Source organism: Epinephelus lanceolatus, chromosome 15, assembly GCF_041903045.1.
Source record: "Epinephelus lanceolatus isolate andai-2023 chromosome 15, ASM4190304v1, whole genome shotgun sequence".
NCBI classification, from domain to species: domain Eukaryota; kingdom Metazoa; phylum Chordata; class Actinopteri; order Perciformes; family Serranidae; genus Epinephelus; species Epinephelus lanceolatus.
Genome location: NC_135748.1, coordinates 28,044,383 through 28,049,446, shown reverse-complemented (window position 1 = coordinate 28,049,446; position 5,064 = coordinate 28,044,383).

The following is a 5,064-nucleotide window of genomic DNA, read 5'->3' as shown; positions in this document are numbered from 1 at the left end:
TGACTCATTTGGAGCCTTGTGACACACTTGCTTGACCCTTAGTCGCTGAGACTTCGAGTTCTGTGTCTGTTCTTTAAAAAAAAAAAAACAGTGAGGAAAATAATTGTGGAGGAAAAAAAGTAGTTTTGTCTTTAAAATGAATCTTTAGCTACATCTCAAAAACTTAATGCTAACAAGCAAATGCAATGCCTTTCAGATTTAGCCAAATAATATTACTCATGCAGAATATTTCTGTTTAGTTTTTTTCTGAACGAAAACGTAGGGCATTATCCCTTTAATAATGTGTTAAAAGAACGAAGAATGACATAACAAACGTCATATTTTTAGTTTGTTTTTCTTCCTCTTCTTTTTATGTTTGCCTCTTTTTTTTTTAACATAGTTTGACTCTCGAAATAGATATGCACCAAATAAACCACGAACAAAGCACCACTTTTATACACAGTCAACTAAAACAGAATCTCCGTTTGAGTAGCAGGCACAAAATGTCCCTGACTAACACACAACAGTTACAGCTGAACATCCTGCAGGACGTCATTAGCTCCCATGTGACATGTACTGTACATACAGAGGTTTACAACCACGTGAGGCTGTGTCATGTTAGCATCATTTAAGCTCTTAAACAAGGCTGGACATGTAAAGTTATTTTCTTACACACTGTTTATCTTTTCAAATCTCTCGATGATGTCATTTCCAAGTCGAGAGGTCTTTTCCATTCAAGCTAATGCTTCTATATCAAGGATGAGTTCTTGAGAGAATTTTCTGTGCTGTATCTTTATATTACTATCCAGATGAAATCAGTGGTACTAGATGTATTTTTTCTTAAAAGAAAGAATTATTTTTCCAAGTGATTTTCAGGCTCTTGTGGATATAAACCTGGATCTCATCTGTGGGAAAATGGGATTCAAACACGCGGCCAAACAACATTCACGTGTCTCGCTTATTAGCTGCTTGGCGTTAGTCATTCTGAGGCGTACTCCATGACAAAAAGAGTAATTGGTCTAGGGTAAAAATAGCGTCTTTTTATTTTGAGGCATCTGTGATTCACTGCACGCAGAGGTTAATTGTATGTCTTTTGCCTTTTCTTGTGACCATCTCACACCTTACTCATTTGAGCAACGGATATGTCAGCTTGTCTTTTTATCTGTATGAAAGAAGGGTTTGTTTAGTCTTAAAAAAAACATTGGATTTTAGTCCAAATTTTATTCCAATTTTATTTCAAAAAGGACAACCAGAGAGAGAAAATCCTGATTTTTATTTTCTAAACATGTCTGTTGCTGCTTCATGAATCTTGCCTTAGGATTGTCAGAGCAGTTATTAAAAAATCATGATGGATCGCACAAATGTGGTCCTTTTAAAAACACACCTGATAATGAAAATGTACTCACTTTGCATGGTGTTATTTATAGTAAATGGATGTTAGAGCAAGAAGACATCGCAGAGAGTGCCAACACACATCTAAGAAACTGCTTTGTGTTCCTTACTGAGCAGAAAACCGCTCATTATTGTTTATGGACTTCTAATGAAATCATTTCTAAGACATTTTGCAATGGATGAAGAAATGGAATCGCCCTCTGATTGGAATTAGTCACAAGTGACAGACTTGATTATCACCAGTGTCAAATTTTCCTCATCACAATATCATAGTCAACAAAGAGCTTATTTTTTAATTTGCTATGGTGCAAGCTGCTGCGTTATTGTTCCACACAATCAAGGGCTGTTGTCGACTGGTCCACCGTCGGATGGAATCCATTTTATTGGCATTTAATGTCTGAGTTATTTATGCAAAAGGCCTACTGACTGAAACCAGGCTGCCTCTCGGATGACCAGAGAAGAAGGGGAAGTGGTGTGGAAGCAGGGACAAATGTGGGAGTGTTTATATTTGATCCGGTGGATCTCGCCCATTCATCAGCTATGAATTGCACATAAATTATCTAGAAAACAGCCCGTTGTTGATGTTTATTTTCACTGAGCATGTGTGACATCACAGCGGTAGATACAGGAAGCAGTTGGCTTGCAATTTACTTGGGGACCTTAGACCTGTAAAGCAAAGGACAGATCCATTGTTGCCTCTCGTGCAGGTTCAGACAGCAGATATGTAAGAGTGGACGGACCATTATAACTATGACAACAATGTTCCTGCCAGTGTGTGTTTCCAAAATGAACTTTGCACATTTTCTGTTCTAGCAATTCAAGCACAGATTTCTAGCTGTGTTCACTGCTTGCAAACAAAGCAACTAAACTGCAGAGCATTAAAGAAAACCTTGTACTTTTGACCACATGAGCATTTAATGCACAGCGTTTTGAATGATGACAGTATATTTTTCTTGTTAAAAAGCACCACAAGCGTCAGGGAAACGTCTACTGTTCTATGTTTTGTCGATTTGACACCAGTTTGAAGCCATTATTAGGTAAAAAAAAAAAAATGAAATGTTCAGACGTACATGAGGAAGGGCCTGCAGCCATATGTAATCAGTCACTGAGTGAGCAAAAAGAAATAAGCATTAAAATTAATTGTGGGTGTTTTGAATGAAATGTGTTCAATTCGTGCTCTAACTCTGAATGGAAGTGTTTTCGTCTGTCCTTAGAGCTGTGCAATAACCCATGCCTGTAATGGATTCTAACTGCCATCCAAAGCACTGTATTTATTTCCTTTTATTAAAGCATTTTCTTTTTTTGGATACATTGACTTCTTCCTAATCCGTCACATCCCATGGGTAATGATAGGGGGGGGAAATATCAAAATTGGACTCTGTTTGCTGTCGCGTAGGAGGACGAGGAGGAAGATGGTCTCATTGCTCATTTCCAGACTGATTTTTGGAGGACAATAGAGCTATTTGTTCGTCTGCGACTCGGATCAGATTCTTTCCAAAGCGCCCCCCGCTGATGCGAATAACAAAGCTGACTTTGTTATTCACAAGCAGTCACGACTTCCATATGAGTTACTAGCTCTTTAATGCAGTTTTGCAACATCTGCAAAGGCAAGGGCTCACAGATGGGACCATTTAGAGCAAAAGTGATTGTCAGAAATGATGCATCTGGTGCTGCTGTTCTCTGTTTGGCCACAAGAGGTCAGTCATCTATTGGTAATACTGGAACAAAGAGTCCTATTGACCATCTGTTGTGCAGTCAGTGCCCTTTCTCACTTCCTGTTTCCATTTATTGACCTTTAATTGAGCTATTTTTACACTTAATGGTCTCATTTATGATTATATGGCTTTATCACTTATGTTTTAAGCTTGCTAAGATAAAATACTGAATTGGCATAAAATATATAAGAAGTTTTACCCACTTAAATATCACCAGAAAAACTGATTGCTTTGTTCCAAAGATGACCCCTGCAGACAGTGTTGTACTCCTCCTCCCTCCTTATCTACATCAGCAGCAGCAGCAGCCAAGCCAGCTCTCCTCTCCATCCGAATCTCCTGCTCTGCATCTGACTCAAATGTTTACTCTGCAATTAAAACACAGCCTATAAAAGGCAATGGGTCGGGTGCCAGACACTGACGACGGGGTCAGAACTGCAGGGGGAGAGAGAGAGGTTATAAATCGCTTTGATGCCGACCGTCGTCTGAAGGCCCAGATTCCTGAGCTGGAGGATTGGAGCTGAGCGAGTTCACCGGGGTGCGGAGCCAGAAACAGTGATGATTCATGGGTCTTTACTGCGGACCACTTGGAGAGTGTGGGCTGGAGTGTGTATTGTGCTGCTGCTTCGGAAAGAAAGGAGACGGCAACCTTTCTCTACCCCCCCCCCCCCCCCCCCCCCCCAGCTGATCATTTGTTTGAATGCGCTCATAAAAGGCCATTACTCATCTACAGCAACCTGCAGATGATATTATCTCCAGTGGGGATGAAGAAATTTATGATCTTCTTACAGTGATGACATCATACTTTTGTATTCTTTTACAATAATCCCTAAAACAAATCGAAATTTGGTGCATAAGGAGAAGAAACATGAAGTTAGCTTGCATGAGATTATATTCTCATAGTGACACGGCTATATTCGGAGACTGCTGCAGACGGGTTTGGATGTCTGTCGTCTCTTGAGTTTCTGATACACTATAATGTTGTTGTGTGAGAGCTGATTATAGTTTGCACACGCAGAAGGAGTTTCATATGTGAAATCGTGACGTTTGAACTGAGGATATTTATGTATTTTCTGCAGTAAAAAAGAATTTGGAAACACTGGTACTTCACTTTCCATCTCATCATTTCATGAGAAGTCATATTTGTATTCCTTTACGTTATATTAAATGCAAATACTGTGATTTTATTACTTGTCTGCAGCTGTGCATACCCTATAGGGTGTTCAAATTTGCATTTTCTTTCAATTTAAATTATATTTACATATATTTTAGCTGAGAACAAGGTGTCCCAACTGTCCCAGTGGGGCAAAATTTTGGGAAAATGCACTCACTCCTTGTACTTTTTGCAAAATTGTGCCTTTCACATTTGGATTAGGCTCTAAAATACTTGATAACCTGTTAGCTGACACCTGTATCTGTCCAAGGATCACATTATTTTCATTACTGTTCAAGTAGTCTGTGAGTTATGTCAGGTTATTTCACGTTGACACAAATATGTCCCAACTGACCCCGCTCTCCCCTATTTATCAGGCTCCAAAATAAGATTTTTATTGTAGATAAAGTGATTAAATAATATGCATTTCTTCTTTACTGTTAAACCCCCTCAGAGTAATGTTGACATACCTCCACCTGGAGCAGCTACAACATTAAAGCAGCTCCTTGAATATATGTGATGTGTCAGGAATGAAAGCAGATATCTGTATACTTTGGCTAATTTCTACGTTTCACAGTCTTCCAGTCAGGCTTTTAAGGTAATTAGTCCACACTGGAAAGAAAAATGGAGACGCAGTTAATGAAATTGTAAAATTGACAAACCCAAACTGCCTTGTTATTTTGTGCTGTTCCTCCCGGGGCTAAAGACCCAGAGGTCCCTGGATGCTGCTGCTGCTGCTGCTGCTGCTGCAAGGCTCGGCAGCACTATTGCCATAAAAGGCAGCTTGAGATCTTCACTGCGTGTCCATTATCCACATAGCGCTGAATT